Source organism: Cervus elaphus, chromosome 28 (genome assembly GCF_910594005.1).
Source record: "Cervus elaphus chromosome 28, mCerEla1.1, whole genome shotgun sequence".
Lineage (NCBI taxonomy): Eukaryota > Metazoa > Chordata > Mammalia > Artiodactyla > Cervidae > Cervus > Cervus elaphus.
In genome coordinates, this window is record NC_057842.1 from 52,676,172 (window position 1) to 52,694,434 (window position 18,263).

Genomic DNA, 18,263 nt, shown 5'->3' on the forward strand with positions numbered 1-18,263 from the left:
CATCTCACACACTAGCAAAATAAAGTTCACAATTCTCCAAGCCAGGCTTCAGCAGTACATGAACCACGAACCTCCAGATGTTCAAGTTGGATTTAGAAAAGCCAGAAGAACCAGAGATCAAATTGCCAACATCCGTTGGATCATAGAAAAAGCTAGAGACTTCCAGAAAAACATGTACTTCTCCTTTATCAACTACACCAAAGCCTTTGACTGTGTGGATCACAAGAAATGGGAAAATTCTTCAAGAGATGGGAATACCAGACCAGCTTACCTGCCTCCTGAGAAATATGTATGCAGGTCAAAAAGCAACAGTTATAACTGTTTTGGAACAACAGACTGGTTCCAAATCCAGAAAGGAGTACTTCAAGTTTGTATATTGTCACCTAGCTTATTTAATTTATATGCAGACTACATTATGCGAAATGCCAGGCTGGATGAAGCACAAGCTGGAATCAAGATTGCTGGTAGAAATATCAATGACCTCAGATATGCAAATGACACAACCCTTATGGCAGAAAGCGCAGAAGAACTAAAGAGCCTCTTGATGAAAGTGAAAGAGGAGAGTAAAAAAGTTGGCTTAAAGCTCGACATTCAGAAAACTAAGATCATGGCATCTGGTCCCATCATTTCATGGCAGATAGATGGAGAAACAATGGAAACAGTGAGAGAATTTATTTTCTTGGGCTCCAAAATCACTGCAGATGGTGACTACAGCCATGAAATTAAAAGACACTTGCCCCTTGGAAGAAAAACCATGACCGACCAAGACAGCCTATTAAAAAGCAGAGACATTACTTTGCCAACAAAGTTCCGTCTAGTCAAGGCTATGGTTTTTCCAGTAGTCATGTATGGATGTGAGATTTGGACTATAAAGAAAGCTGAGTGCCAAAGAATTGATGCTTTTGAACTGTGGTGTTGGAGAAGACTCTTGAGAGTCTCTTGGACTGCAAGGAGATCCAGTCAGTCAATCCCAAAGGAAATCAGTCCTGAGTATTCATTGGAAGGACTGAGGCTGAAGCTGAAAGTCCAAAAGTTTGGCCACCTGATGCGAAGAACTGACTCATTGGAAAAGATCCTGATGCTGGGAAAGATTGAAGGCAGGAGAAGAAGGAGACGACAGAGGATGAGATGGTTGGATGGTATCACTGACTTGATGGACATGAGTTTGAGCAAGCTCCGGGAGTTGGTGATGGACAGGGAAGCCTGGCGTGCTGCAGTCCATGAGGTCACAGAGAGTCAGACATGACTGAGTGACTGAACTGAACTGAGAGTTGCTGTGACTTTATAATATTGAAGTCACATCTTTTCTATTCCTTAGTTAACACTTAGATTGAGACTCATGCAGTCTCTACCCCTCATTTAACCTACCCTCTCCCTTTTTCCAGTTACATGTTTAATGGTCTATATTGGTCATTTCATTGCTTTGTTAAAAAATCCTCATTTATTCCTTTTGTTAATAGCTGTGATTTTCAAGCTGCACCACAGTTTCTATGGGTCTTTTGAGAGGCCTTGGGGTCTTCTGGGAGTAGGGAGGAAGGGTGATTCAGAGGACAAAGGAGAGCAGGGGTCTTGATATCTAACCCACTTCAAGTAGAGAGTACAGATTTTATCTGTTCCATAGATTAGACTTCTGTTAAAGATTTCATTTGATAAAAGCCTAAAAACTGCTTGAAAACCATTGGTTTATATGTGGTCTCCACTCCCTCTGGAGTCCCAGCCATGGTCTTTTTCCAGTGAGTGACGCACACCCGTCCAGACTTGTATTATGCCACACTTCTCCTTGTTTCCTGTTTCAGTCACACCAGGACACTCATGGTTTTTACCGTGAGTTCTGTATTTTCCCTCAGCTTTCCTTCATAGACTCTTCGACCCTTGAGTCCCCCCAACTCCTCCTTGCTGAACTCCCACTACCCTTCAAGGCTCAGGTCAAATGACACCTGCTTCTTCTCACCCTTGAAGCATTCTCCTTTTGATTCTTTGGAATCTCAGTGTCTCTTTTTTGAACCTCTACTGTAGCTACTATTATATTTTGCCTTGCACTTGAATACATGTTTACTTATTCATGAGACTGGAAACTGTTTGATGTCAGAAACCACAATACATTCAAGTTGCCTTATTGCACATCTATATTTAACTCTTTATAAATTTTATTAGGAGGGCTTCCCTGGTGGCTCAGACAGCGAAGAATCTGCCTGCAATACAGGAAACCCAGGGGCAACCCCTAGGTTGGGACGACCCCTCGGAGAAGGGAATGGCTACCCACTCCAGTATTCTTGTCTGGGGACTTCCATGGACAAAGGAGCCTGGCAGGCTATATATAAGCCCATGGGGGTTGCAAAGAGTCAGACATGACTGAATGACTTTCACACTTTCACTCACATTTTATTAAGTAATAATCAAAGAAATAAGTAATAATAAAATAAATCAAGTGTACTGCACATTTCTTAGATCAGTTTTATTCAATCACTGAAAAAAAACCTCTATCTTGTTATACTAGACGCTAAGCATTGAATTCAATTCTTTTTAAAATAATATTTTAATGAATATGGCTAGAATTAATCTTGCCAGCCCAAACTCTTCATGTTTGCCAAAAAGGGTTCATTACTTCTGATTTTAAAAATGTGGAAACTGAAGGACTAGGAGATTATAGTAGTTTTTTTTTTTTTTTTTCATTTTGGAAAATGGGCCTTGAGAACAAAAATGATATACTTATTTCTTCTACTTAACCCACTAGGGAACCTGCATTTCACCTTAACTTTTCGTTGTTAGTTTTCCACAGAACGTTTCAGATAACGTTTGCTTAAACTTCCTTGAAAAGTTTTCTCCCTTTCCTCAGTGTGTGAGCAGCTTCCATTTTTTAGTGATACAGTCTCTATTTGGATAAGTCATACATATTTAGTTCGTTTTAATCTTACCTCACATCAGCCCTCCTAGCCCCTCAATCATTTTTGTAGCTCTCTCTGAATTCCCTCCAGTATGATGACATCCTTCTGCTCTTGAGGTTTTCATAAATGGACACACTTGTCTGCCTCACGATGTGTTATCTCTGCATGTGCTGCCCAGTTTTTATAAACCACTCTATCATCCTGTGCAATCTCATACTAATTTTCTGTAACTATCACTCCCAGGTTTCATTCAACATTCCTATTTCCCAAGTATAGTAGCTCCATTTCCCTGATTATCTGTGAATTTTCATCCAAGATATATTACTTTACATCTTTCAGAGCCTAATCTTAATTTGATATCACCTACTCAGACCTGTAACCTCTCTATATTCATAAACATATTTTCAGTTATAGCTTGTGTTTGCAAACCACCCAAATTTTGTGATATTTCTAAATGTAATGTGTGATTCAGCTACCCTTTCTAATAATTAGCCAAATCAAAGTAATAGACAGACTCTTGCCATTTCCCTTTATCTCTTTCCTCAAAGAAAATTCATACAAATCTTAGGTAGTCTTGCCACTCAGTCTATTGTTATCTGTTTTATCTTTCTCTTCCACTCAGCCTATTTTTATCTATTTTATCTTTTACTTCCATGCTTTCATGTGGATGAATGACTGATGCATCACACAATTCTCAGCCTATTGGGGTTCATCATATTTTTAATATAACATACTACAATACATATCAAGCCATGTAGTGTATCTTCTAGTTCACAAAAAAGCATTTTCTTTCTATTGTTTTATTAGACTCTGAAAGTTGTAATTCAAGAATGTATTGAACTTAAGTTACTCTTTTGGATAAAAACAAACCATTCTTCTTTGCATTCTAGCTTAAGAATGGAGGAAATGTTCTCTTCTTATGAATTAACCCTTTATCCATCTTAGTTGGACAGACAAACCCTCAGAATTCCTTCCATACTTCCTTCTAAGGCACTCCTGCCTATAAGTCCTGCTGGGGGAAACGGGCCCAGGTGGATGATCCTGTAAGCATAAAATGGATGATATTCTGTTGTTTGGACCTGTGGTGAGGACCTGATACAAAGGTAGTCCAACCGGAGCCTTCCAGGTGGTCTGATGCTGTCCATGTAAAGATATAATGACACAACATATATCAATATTTTTATGTATCTGCAAAAGTAATGAAAGTATTGTTATTAAAATTTTAATAGACTTGAGATAAAAAGAATATGAATGGCTTGTTCAACTCCACACAGATCAGTCAAAAGGAGACTTTTGCAGCACCAGGAATCCAATATTTATAATTGAAAGAAAGCCCAGAGTTAACCCATTGGCCAACTTGGTTAATGAATATTTGTGATTTTGAATACCCAGACTCAAAAATCCTCCCTCTTTGGAAGAACATCCCCAACTAAGTGGGAAATAGGGTCTCCCAAAACAGTCGTCATGTATGGATGTGAGAGTTGGACTGTGAAGAAAGCTGAGCACCAAAGAATTGATGCTTTTGAACTGTGGTATTGGAGAAGACTCTTGAGAGTCCCTTGGACTGCAAGGAGATCCAAGCAGTCTATCCTAAAGGAGATCAGTCCTGAGTGTTCATTGGAAGGACTGATGCTGAAGCTGAAACTCCAGTACTTTGGCCACCTCATGCGAAGAGTTGACTCATTGGAAAAGACCCTGATGCTGGGAGGGATTGGGGGCAGGAGGAGAAGGGGACGACAGAGGATGAGATGGCTTGATGTCATCACCGACTCGATGGGCATGAGTTTGAGTAAACTCTGGGAGCTGGTGATGGACAGGGAGACCTGGCGTGCTGAGATTCATGGGGCTGCAAAGAGTCGGACACGACCAAGTGACTGAACTGAACTGAACTGAAAACAGATGCTGAGAAGGGGTAGCTGGTATCAAAGTGTTGGATCTCTATTGACTGCAGAAATCTCTCCTCTTTTGTACACTCACTTTAAAGCTAAAGTCACTGTGGGACTCTCCCACATCCTTGACCTGAATTACTTTCTTGAGGATTTCTATTACTATCTGGTGAGGTCATTCCTCATAAGAAGGTCCTATGTGTATTTTATGTATGGAGTACTTATACATTTTGTAGTGGGAAATATTCAGGACATCTAGCTTGCCCTTTTGCCAGGAGGAAAAGATGGAAATGACTTCATGAATCTGTGTTATTCCTGACCTGGAAAGTCCTTGAGGCCTCCTCCTCTGCATGTATGCCCTCTGCCAGACCATGCCCTCAAGTAGAGGTGGCAACACATTTTTTTTTTTAAGTAATTGAACAAATGAATTCATCCATTTGATTCATTGGTTGACTAAAACAATACATCAATGACAATTCATTAAAACCTCAGCCTGTTAAGCATTAAAGTCTGGTAGAGATATCTTCTAAGGAATCAGTGGAACTCAGAAATGGATAGGGCCTCTCAGGAATGTTGACCTATCAAAGGCTCTTGGCCTATCCTGGGTCATGAAATACTTCGCCTATCTGAGGAAATGCAGGGATACTTCTTAAAGAAAAATGCATATATTCACAGAATATACTTGGTCTATGGTTCCAGCTCTTGGAAGCTCATCCACAGACCCCAAGGTATGTATGGCATAGCCAAAATTCCTCACAAGAAGAATCTGATTAACTTGTAGCTGCTAGTATTATTACCCTTGGACACAGACCATATCTGTTTTCCATAGTCACTTTAAAATCACCCTTTAGGCACTCCCAAGTCTGAAGAGTCCGGACAAGAAAGTCTAATGAGCTCTGCCTGTCACATTCATAGAGGATTAGAGGCAAGGCAGTTGGAGAAGTTACCAGTTACTCCTTCTCAGTTGTGGGAGACCCTACCTCCCACTTATTTTGGGATATTCTTCCAAAGAGGAAGGGTGTTTGAATCTGAGTAGTCAAAATCACAAACCAAAAATATTAATTGAATTGTCAAAAACAAAGCAAAGAACAAAATTTTGGCAAAGTTGAAAAAAAAAATCAACCACATTCCACTACTCCAATCCAGTGTTAGTTTTCAGTATTTCCTTCATTTTTCCCTTAATTAGTTATTTTTCTTATCACCATCTTACCTTCAATTTTGTTTTGCTTCTCACTCCATATGAGTATTATACAAACAGCAAACTGAAAACTCTATAATTGTTATATATTTATGTAATATATAATTGTATATCTGTGTATCTATCTAACTATCACATAATCTATCCATCTTTTCTTGAAACAAAATGTAAAATAATATTAATAGCATTATGTCTGGATAGTACAATTTTTATTGCTATATGTTTCTGTATTCTCTGGCTTCTAGAGTGTGTTCTAAGATTTCTTTTTTACTGGGAATCCCCTGGTGGTCCAGTGGCTAGGACTCTATGCTTTCATTGCTGAGGGCCTGGGTTCAATCCTTGGTTAGGGAACTAAGATCCTGCAAGCCATGTGACATGGCCAAAAAAATTTTTTTAATGTTAAAAACAAACAAAAAATGCTGATTTCCTTTTTATAAGAAGAAATGCAGCAAAAGTATCAAAATAAAGCAGTTTCCATATGTCTATATTTTCCATAGCATGGTATTTATACTAATTTTTACCTGTAGCATAATTTCCATTGAGTAATTGAGGGCAGTAATATTAGCTATTATCTTTTTTTACTGTCATAAAAATGCATATTTTTTCTATTTTTGGATGACTTTTCCAAAATAATTTCCAAAAATGCAGTTATTGGCTCAAAGGTTGCAAATATTTTATTACTCAGTAGATATTGCCAAACTGCTTTCCAAAATCTTGTACCAATCGATAATGTCTCCAATTAAAAATGAAGGGTGATAATTTCATGGTCTCCTTGTCTACATTTATAATTTAATTTAAAAATTTTGATAACCTAATATAAAAAATGGCAATTGATTTTTCCTTTACATTGCTTGCCCCTGATTACCTGAGCAATGTGTAACATGTTACATATTTATTTACAAATTTATTACATTACTCTGCATATTCTATTTAGTGTAGTGTCTGTTCTATATATACTCAAGTATTACACATACTTGAATATAGCATATCATTACTTTATTTACCTAATCATCAATTTTGTTTCTAAACAGAGAATCACATCTTATACTATTCTGCAATAAGCAAGCAAACATATTTTCATATTTGCTCAAATTGGTCTATTTGTCTTACTAGGGTTACATCTTCCCTTTCTTCCCAAGCAGGAAAAGTAAGCAAACACAGGCACACACAAAAACACAAATTCAAAACAAGTGACTAGATGTGTTTTGATTTGTTGATAGATAAAGATGGTAATTTTTAAATGTTAGTTTTTCTTATTGACAACTCCAGATCATTCATTCTCCCAGATTAATTTTTCCCCTGATTTTAAAATAATTCTCTTTCTATTTGTTGAACTGAGAGCAAGTCTGCTTGCCTGATCACAGAGTATCAGATGAGTCGATAGGGTTGGCTATTGGAGAATTTACAGCTTCAAATCCATCATCTTCATTAGTGACAGAGAAAAAAGTCCAGTGTCAGTGGGGATTTATGATGAAGAGTTATGGTGGCAAAGGGATAGATGAGAAAGACGTTTGTGACTCTGGGGGTTTAGTCTGATCACAATGAAGAGAATGGAAGGTAAGAAGTGTGTGCTTGTTTGGCATAACAAGAGCAATGGATTGGGAAGAAAAGGGTGAAATGAATCAGGTTTGACAGAAAGTTTGCTCTGGTGCAAGAGGTGAGTGTTTGAGTTGTTCACTTGCTCCAAACAAAACACGTCCTCATTTTTACTCCCAGGTTGGCAGGAAAGGAGTGAAATGAAGAAAACTTAGTGATAAGTTGGAAGAAGCAAATATCAAGAGTAGTCTGGTATGACTGAATAGCAAATATGAAAAAGAGAGGAAAACTTTTTCATATTACAGAGATGGGAAAAAATAAGCATGGAATTCTGAAAAATAATGAAGCCTTCAATGTATAAGCAGGCCCTAGGAAGGTATTAGCAAAACACTGAGAAATGCAAGACTGGCAGAGGAAAGAAGGATGGAAATAGAGACTGGGGATTTATCTATACAGAGAAGGAGTCAAAACCATCATAGAAGAACAGCTCTTCCAGAGGACAGTTGAGGAAAAAAAATTACATCTATCTCTCCAAGTACTATAGAACACAGGAAGGTGCTATGAAAAAGCTGAGGAGTCAGCAGAAAGGACCCATAGAGTCAGGGAGCAATATTTATGGAAAGGCCGTTTTGTGGCATTTGCTAATTAGTTACATATGTAGAAAAAGGAATGATACATTTAGTATGAAATTTCAAGATTTTACTCAAGAAAGAGTAGGAAAATAAAACAAAAGGAATAAACCAATTTTATCTGGTCATGTTTTAAAAATTCTTTCAAGAAAGTAAAATAACTGTTATGCTTTATTTGCCCCGAAATCCTAAAATGACAACAGCCAGAAAGCCACAATTACGCTTGCGCTGATGTTTCATCAAATCATTTATTTTCCTAAAAACTAGCAAACTCTGTGTCTTTATTATGAATATAATCAATATTTTAGAACTTTTGGAAATTACTGAGAATAGAATAAAGATTAACAAGACTACCTATAGTCACATAATTTTGAGGAATTGCTTGAATGCCTTTCCACTATTTTAGTTTTGCATGGTATATATTTTTTTGGTTTGCCACTTTTTATTTTTTTGATATACTTATTTTCTCATAGCTCTGATCACATGCGAAAATAATATTGTGATGTCTTTTTTCACACACTTTACAAATGAGTACTTTTTAAGTCATTTCTGCACTTCGAGAAATTTCAAAATAGTCAAGCAAGTGGTTACAATACAGTTTATGTATTTCCTTAATATTCAACAGTTAAATAATGCTGAACTAGGTAGCTTGATAAATTTGAAGTATTTTTATTATCATTAGTATTATCTACTCCCATGAGAATTACTATTTTGGAAAAATCATCAGAAAGTACCAAAATAACCTAAATATAAAGCTTTTTCATTTATCTACCTGCTGCATAACAAACAATCTTAAACTTAAAAAAATACAGCTTCCAAATCTACAAATTTCACGAGGCTTGTTATGAATAGTTCAAGAAAGCTAAGTAATTTTCAATAGCACCCAGAAACATCTATTGAACCTCTGTAAAACTTGATGCTTATCTAATTGAAAGACAAGTGAGAAAGCATAGAATTTTCCCAGAGCAGAACATATGCAAGGGCTGGCTGAATTCAGATATGTGACAGGACTTGAATGCCTTGAATGGAAGACCAATGGGTGGAGAACAATTTCAATTTCAATATGGAGGTAAGGGGCAACTCTTAATAAAGTATCTTATAGACTATCCTTGATTTGATCTTCAACCAGGATTAGTTTCTTAATTTGAGAATGGTTTGCCTTCAGGAGCAATGGGAATGAGAAACAGTTTAATTTGGGACCCCACAAGTGCTGAATCACTTGTATTTCCTTGATTTTTGCTTGTAAACACATCAGTTCTTTTCTTTGCTCATCTCTGATCCCTCTTTTTAGTTTAGGAAGCTAGCAAAAGTCAAGTGGTATCTTCCATACTGTCTCTGAAATCTTAATTAGTTCATAGAGTTCATTAGATATATCTTATTTTTTCACGTTAACTCAGGCAACAGTTTTGTCAGACTTTCTGGAGATTCGTAAGAAGGTCCTCTTCTCTCCAATAGCCAATAACACTTCCTTCACAGATCTGTAGGGTCTAACTGAGCGTCTGCTCAGGCACTAATGGTAGAGAATCCGCTTGCAGGAGACACAAGAGACGTGAGTTAGCTGGCTGGGTCAGGAAGATCCCCTGGAGGAGGAAATGGCCACCTATTCCAGTATTCTTGCCTAGAATATCCCATGAGCAGAGGAGCCTGATGGGGCTACAGAGCACGCGGTCACAAAGAGTTGGACATGATTGAGCACTCGCCCACACACATAATCTCTTTAGGTCTTTGCTAACACTCTCTTTGAAGCCCTGTGAGTTTTCATTAACCGTCCTTGAGACTTTTGTAGCTTATACTTGCTTCTGATCCCAAAGTCAATGCCACACACTTTAGAAATTTTGTTTCGGGAGGGTCCCACTTCAGGTACCCAGCTATATTTCAGTTATCTATAACATAACCTACCACCCCCAAATGCCATGGCTTCAAATAGCCACAATCATTTAATTTGCTCACAGATGTGCAATTTTGAGCTCAGCAATTACAAAGTCAGCAGGTCCAGCTTATCTCTGTTGCACTGGGTTGTTGAGGGTAGATCAACCGGGGGTGGAAGATCCGTGTGTGTGTGTGTGTGTGCACTATTGCATGTTCATTCAGGCATTTTGGAGTAAAAGTTGGATAGAGGTGCAAAGAAATGTTTATTTGTAGAGCATAAACTAAAATAGATCTTGTCAGAACTGTTGCTTGTTTGCCTGTTCCTATGGAAATGGGCAGTTAGTGGATTGGGGGAGGGCAGGAGAGTGTTTTCTTGTGGTTAGGGCAGGTTGAAAGTTATGAAAGATATGAGAAAAAAGGCAGAGCAGAGCATAGATGCCAAAAGAAATGTTTGTAATAGGTGATGACTGGAGTCACTTAGAAGACCAACTAATTAAATTTGGCTGAGACATTAACAGAGGGGCATTTCTTATCATTTCCATATAAAATTTAGTAATTCTTTGGAGGGTTTGAGAACATGGAGATCTTTGCTTAGACACAGGTGTCTTATGACTGCTACATCCACAGGACCATTATGAGTTTTCTCTAGATGACTTGAAGATGGAGAACCTCAACTGAGCACAACTCTAGCAGGAAAAATGGAGCATGGCATTTGACAGAACTTGTTTGTGAGCATATGTGATATATACACTCTCTGGGGGGTTCAAGAAATAATTACAGAAGAATTCTGGTGGATTAATTTCTGATGGAGGGCTTGTTTTTCTGTGCAACAATGAAAAGAAACAGCTTCGAGCAAGGTAATGTGGGCATAAAAATTAACTTGATGCCATGTTACATGCATGGGCTGCAGTGGCCTGGACAGCAGCTTCAACCACCATAAGGTCAAACACGGCAACTCATCTTCTTCCTGGAGAGTTGTTACCTGGGAATCGTTATTTCTGAATGCACGAGAAAGAGTACCTTGGGAGAAGCGGTACACCGACTGCCTCCATCAGAATAACTATGACATTTGGAATGACTATGTTTTTGGGGGTTAAGACTTACATTTTTGGAGTGCAATAGGGATGATTTGGCTGTGAAAAAAGTGGGAAATGCATAAAGAGGCGTCCTACCTGGCGTCTATATGTATCTGTACATGCATGTATTTTAGTGTTTTCTTATGTGCCTAAATAGGTATTTGGGGAAGGCTGATAGCCCAATATCATTTTAATTGGGAAGCATCATCTAAATTTTATGAAGAATACAGAGAAGGACATTTCTGTCACCTGTATGAGAAGATCATTTTCTATGAGTGATAATCTGGAATGATCAAAGACACTTTTTAGACCAACATAAAGTATTAATAATAAATAATTATAGTAGTACTGTATTGATTGTACTATGCACTCTGGTTTCCATTATCTATTTTTATCTGTTCTCTGCATTATTTAAAATCTGGGATTTCAACAATTCCAGTATTCTCTCACATAAAGTCCTCTGTTCTATAAACAGTGGGACGAATACATTAGTATAAGAGATAACAAAACACCTGAAATGAGGGCACCCCAGGCCAGAAGATGTTCACTGTGCAAAGCCTTTGAAGGCAGACATTGCTTCTCAGAAGGAGTTATAAATTTGATCTGAACAGGACAAGACCAGCATGAAGTTTTAAATCACTTCTTATACACGAGATCTCAACAGGCATGAATGAAAACAAAATAAAGAACACTTGAGAAAATCTAAACTAGCTACCTGAAAATTTTACTTTTGAAGAATGTGTCACTAAGAAAGCACACACTTCATCACCTTTCAACTTTATCAGATGCCAGGGCTCAGAGATTTTTAAATGGACATGACCTCTCTTACCATTTATGGTTCCCTCTGCTTATTCTGACCCTCCTCCCTTTGTCCAGAAGGCTATTTTCTACTCACCTTTTAAGATTCAGCTCAAAGGTTGACTCCTCACGCAAGCTTTGCCTGATTCTTCTGCACAGCCTTCCTACCCCAACTGTTCTTCCTTTGGTGCCCAGTTGGAATATATAATCTTTATATTCTGTTTGTTGGTTAACTTTTCTGATCTTTTTTCATGCTCTGACCCCAACATACACATCCAGGGACTAAATCATAAAGTCTTTTAAGTAGGAGTGATATAGTCTCTACTTTTCTATCATCTAGTTTTAGTATAATATCTGACACTAAGCAGATGGGTGCTTAATCACTCTCCCATAAATGACTCAGTGGGCAAGAAGCAAATCAATGCATATATTCAAGATATTAAAAAAATCTGCTATCTCTTCTTCTAGGAGTGTGTGTTTTTTTTGTTGTTGTTGTTGTTTTTTTAGACAAATGCTGAGCAAAAAGGATTTTTCAGACTCTACACAGATATTATATCATTCTCTTACTGGGGAAAGAGATTGACTTGACAGCTGACACAGAGAAAGCAAAACTACACAAGTATTTTGCTTTTGTCTTTTTCTTCAAGGAGAATGACTTACAAACAGGAAAGGCTAAAAATGATGAAGGGGTAAATGTGAGAAGACAGTAGGAAAGTGCTGAGATTCTTTAAACAAATCAAAATCTCTAGGCTTGGTGAATTTCATCCTACAAAACTGAAAAAAGTTACCGACACGACTGCAGAGCCTCAACTCATAACCTTTGACAAAGACTTGCTAGAAAATCAGAAATGGGAACGCTTTCTCTGATTGAAAAAAAAAAAAAGGACAAGAAATAAAGTTAGAAACTTCAGGTAAATGAGTATGACCTATCACTGATAAAATTCCAGAAAAGTTTTTTAAAAGGTTATTAGTTTAGCACTGGGAACACAAAGTGATGCTCATTGCTATCTTGAAAGAATTCATCTACAACAAATCATTCTAAACAAATCCCTTTTTTTCCTCTTATATCCTTATATTTTTGGGAAAAAATGATAATATAAATGAATAAAGAATTTGCAGTGGACATCAAGTATGTGAATTTCAGAACAAAATTTGATAAAAGGATTTGACTTATCTTGGTGGTAAGAAATCTGGCCTGAACTGTGTTTAGCTAAGTAGACTTATAAACGAATCAAATGGCCATACCCTCAAAATCATGTGATATAGTATTGGTACCATGGAGGGATAGGGTCTTGTCCTTAGCTGTATTCTATAGCAGCTTATTATTTATTTGGATACATATGTAGAAAGGAAAAAAATCTTGAATATGTAGATGCAAAACTGGTAAGTAAGTTGGTTATTACCATATTTTGAAAATATTGTTGAAACTGTGATAAAGTTGTCCAAAAGTAATTAGGTTAAATGAGTTGAGATAAATATAAGATGAATAATGACACCAAAGAAAAGAATGGATCTGGTTTCAGTTCACAGGGTAAAAAGCCTACAATATGGCAGGTATTACAGGGGAAAACTTATTCTCCACTGTTCACATTTCCCAGTGGAGGGACTCCACATTCACTCACTTCTCTCTGGAGGAAGGAAGTGCTGCTAGGTTGGTGGGTGTCAGCTACTGGTGTCTTCACTCTTCACCCACTTGTGGGTAGAACTATTCAATGGGAAACTTGTAACTACTGGAGATTTGCTTTCCTGCTTCTGCCTCAGTTTAGTTGAAGGCAGCAGTCCTGGGTCAGTGCATCGCGCCTCCTCTTCAGATGAAAAATTTCCTCCATCTGGTCTCCCTGGTTTCTGGACTGGGTGTTCTGTGAGTCGGGGTTAGTGTAGTATCTACAGCCCCTGCTGTAGACATGTCCTCCTATGTCTAGACATGAAGACATGTCCTCCTATGTAATTTTTTCAGGATAATATTTCACATCATGAACTGCTTCCATCTGATGCAATTCATCACACATTTGGTCACAAACCCCAACAGTAGGTGCTTAATTAATGTTTATTAATTATTAAATGAAAACCAGAGAGTTAAGAGGACCACATCACTTTCCTATCATGTGGTGCTCATAGCACTGATTGCTTTATTTGGATTGTTTTCTCTGATCTCACTCTCACATAGAGACTTTTATCAAATGTCTACTTATATCTGAGTGGGCAAATAAAAACCAATAGAACCTCTGTATGTGTGGGTAGGCATTGTCAAATGATTTTTTTTTTTTTTTAGGCATTTTGGGGTTTGGGGATAAAAACTCAGAAGTCAGCAGCTTTAACCCTTTTTGATGGACTGGTTAATGAGATTTTTCAGATCATTTCCTTCCAGCCTTCCGCTTCGATGGCATAATCATAGATACTAGCATTTCAGGACTTGGGTAGGAAGTAAGGTTGGAGACTCTGTATTCAGGATGAAAGCTTTCAGCAATGCCTTAATTCCAGTGAGGGACCCCTGACCTCGACTGTGCTACTCCTCTTGTCTAGTGATCTGTTATGTTATTTACAAAGAATAAACTTCTAGTCATCCCTTAAGGGATCCCTGGTGGCTCAGTGATAAAAAATCCACCTGCCAATACAAAAGACCCCGGTTCAATCCCTGGGTCTGGAAGATCCCCTGGAGAAGGAAATGGAAACCCACTCCAGTATTCTTGCCTGGAGAATCCCCATGGACGGAGGAGCCTGGAAGGCTATATAGTCCATGGGGTCGCAAAAAGTCAGACACAACCTACAAATAAACAACAACAACATCTGGTAAGGAGGGTACCATTGGCTGCTGATTGCTTCCTAAATCATCTTTTAACCATTTTTTAAAATTCTTGGCCCCATCTTCCTTCATGCTTGCAGAAATATTTATTATCATCCAGTTACTGAAGCCTTCTGAGAATTTTTTAGAATTGTGTCAGTCAGATTGCTTCTTGGCTCCTTCCATAGTCAGGTAAGGATCCATCTGTTCAGATCTGCTCAATCAGTTAAAAACTTTTCATCTATCGTCAGTTGTTGCTACTCTCTTCTTTCCCACTTTTCCCCATGAGTACCTTTCTCCCCCATTCCTTTACTGAGGTTACAGTCGGACTTTACTGGGGGGTAGTAAGAGCAGCAGAGGATAGTGCATGTGTCCAGCCTGCCATCCTTGGAGGTGTTTTCATTTCATAGGTTTCTTATGTTTTTGTCTCCTGAAGCAAGAATGAAGGCTGAATTCAATGACTAGGAATGATAACCAAGCTTATTGCTTTGCAAATTCTTCCCAATGGCCAAAGGGCCATCTATTGTCATTAAACATTTAATTACAATATAGCCAATCTTTTCAACGCTTGTTGGTCTAGGGATATATATGAATAAAAATTCAAAAAGATATCTAATAGCAAAATTATATATGATATTTCTTCATTTACTTAGTGCCTATCTTCATTATAAAGTTCAGTTCAGTTCAATTCAGTCGCTCAGTCATGTCTGACTCTTTGCGACCCCACGGACTGCAGCAAGCCAGGCTTCCCTGTCCATCACCAGCGCTCAGCGTTTACCCAAACTCATGTCCATTGAGTCGATGAGGCCATCCAACCATCTCATCCTCTGTTATCCCCTTCTCCTCCTGCCTTCAATCTTTCCCAGCATCAGGGGCTTTTCCAATGAGTCAGTTCTTCACATCAGGTGGCCAAAGTATTGGAGTTTTAGCTTCAATATCAGTCCTTCCAAAGAATACCCAGGACTGATCTCCTTTTGGATTGACTGGTTGAATCTCCTTGCAGTCCAAGGGACTCTCAAGAGTCTTCTCCAACACCACAGTTCAAAAGCATCAATTCTTCAGTGCTCAGCTTTCTTTATAGTCCAACTCAAATATCCATACATGACTACTGGAAAAACCATAGCCTTGACTAGATGGACCTTTGCTGGCAAAGTAAGGTCTCTGCTTTTTAATATGCTGTCTAGGTTGGTCATAACTTTCCTTCCAAGGAGTGTCTTTTAATTTCATGGCTTCAGTCACCATCTGCATTGACTTTGGAGCCCCCCCAAAATAAAGTTAGCCACTGTTTCCACTGTTTCCTCATCTATTTGCCATGAAGTGATGGGACTGGATGCCATGATCTTAGTTTTCTGAATGTTGAGCTTTAAGCCAACTTTTTCACTCTCCTCTTTTATTGTCATCAAGAGGCTCTTTAGTTCTTCTTCACTTTCTGCCATAAGGGTGATGTCATCTGCATATCTGAGGTTATTGATATTTCTCCCAGCAATCTGGATTCCAGCTTGTGTTTCTTCCAGCCCAGCGTTTCTCATGATGTACTCTGCATATAAATTAAATAAGCAGGGTGACAATATACAGCCTTGACGTATTCCTTTTCCTATTTGGAACCAGTCTGTTGTTCCATGTCCAGTTCTAACTGTTGCTTCCTGACCTGCATACAGATTTCTCAAGAGGCAGGTCAGGTGGTCTGGTATTCCCATCTCATGAAGAATTTTAAACAGTTTGTTGTGATGCACACAGTCAACGGCTTTGGCATAGTCAATAAAGCAGAAATAGATGTTTTTCTGGAACTCTCTTGCTTTTTTGATGATCCAGTGGATTTTTGCAATTTGATCTCTGGTTCCTCTGCCTTTTCTAAAACCAGCTTGAACATCTGGAAGTTCACAGTTCACAGATTGCTGAAGCCTGGCTTGGAGAATTTTGAGCATTACTTTACTAGTGTGTGAGATGAGTGCAATTGTGTGGTAGTTTGAGCATTCTTTGGCATTGCCTTTCTCTGGGACTGGAATGAAAACTGACCTTTTCCAGTCCTGTGGCCACTGTTGAGCATTCCAAATTTGCTGGCATATTGAGTGCAGCACTTTCACAGCATCACCTTTCAGGATGTGATATAGCTCAACTGGAATTCCATCACCTCCACTAGCTTTGTTCGTAGAGATGCTTCCTAAGATCCACTTGACTTCACACTCCAGGATGTCTGACTCTAGGTGAGTGATCACACCATCATAATTATCTGGGTCATGATGATCTTTTTTGTACAGTTCTTCTATGTATTCTTGCCACCTCTTCTTAATATCTTCTGCTTCTGTTAGGTCCATACCATTTCTGTCCCTTATTGGGCTTATCTTTGCATGAAATGTTCCCTTGGTATCTCTAATGTTCTTGAACAGATCTCTAGTCTTTCCCATTCTCTTGTTTTCCTCTATTTCTTTGCACTGCTCCCTGAGGAAGGCTTCCTTATGTCTCCTTGCTATTCTTTGGAACTCTGCATTCAGATGGGCATATCTTTCCTTTTGTCCTTTCCTTTTGGCTTCTCTTCTTTTCACAGCTATTTGTAAGGCCTCCTCAGACAGCCATTTTGCCTTTTTGCATTTCTTTTTCTTGGGGATGGTCTTGATCCCTGTCTCCTGTACAGTGTCATGAACCTCCATCCATAGTTCATCAGGCACTCTGTCTAGCAGATCTAGTTCTTTAAATATATTTCTCACTTAGTAACTAGTAAAAATAGTTCCATTCTTTTCATTGGTAACATTTTTTTCTTAAAGTAGGCACTTAAAACATCAATTATCTCATGGACACATATCATTAATTTTGATGTTGAATTGTAATAGTATTTTCATTGTATTTATTTACAATTTCTTTACATATAGAGAAAGTGATAGTGGTGTTTTATTGATGGCAATGACATAAAAACTTCTTTTGAAAAAGTATTTAGGTACAAACGTGAGAAAATATAAAGAAAATCACCAAATGGTACTGGCAGTATCTAAATATAGCAAAATTGTGATGAAGATATGGGAATGACAAATTTAGGAATCGCTGGAATCACAAGGTAACGTACTCCTCAACCAACTGGCTAATAGAGAACATTATTGGATGGATAGTGCCCACACTAAGGGACAATAAGGTGTCAACTGTAAGCAACAGGCAGGCTGCAGATCAGTGCAGTGCAAAATTTTAGGGCTACAGAAGGGGTGGAAACCTGTTATTTCAGTACCAGTCCTAGTGTCTGCCAGGTAGCATCAACTCAAAGACTTGTTCCTTAAAAGGAAGAAAAATAGAAGGAAGTGAAGATATTTAGCCTGAAGAATAGAAGGTGTGGTGGGGAAGGTGGTTGATGTCTGTAACTATGTGCAATGATGTGAAACAAAAGACACAGAACAGTTTTGAGGTGTAGGCTTAAATTTATGAATAACGTGAGTGGGTTCCAAGCTTATGGGAGGGCTAATTTCAGTTAAATTTTGGAAGAACATCAAGATTTTTGTGCATCGAAAATCAATACATACTTTTCAAGTCCTGAGTTGTTGATCATTAGAAATTTTGGAGCAGTGTCTGATAATGGTCCTATAGGGATGTAGTCAAAGAGAGAACTGTACTCAGAAGGAAG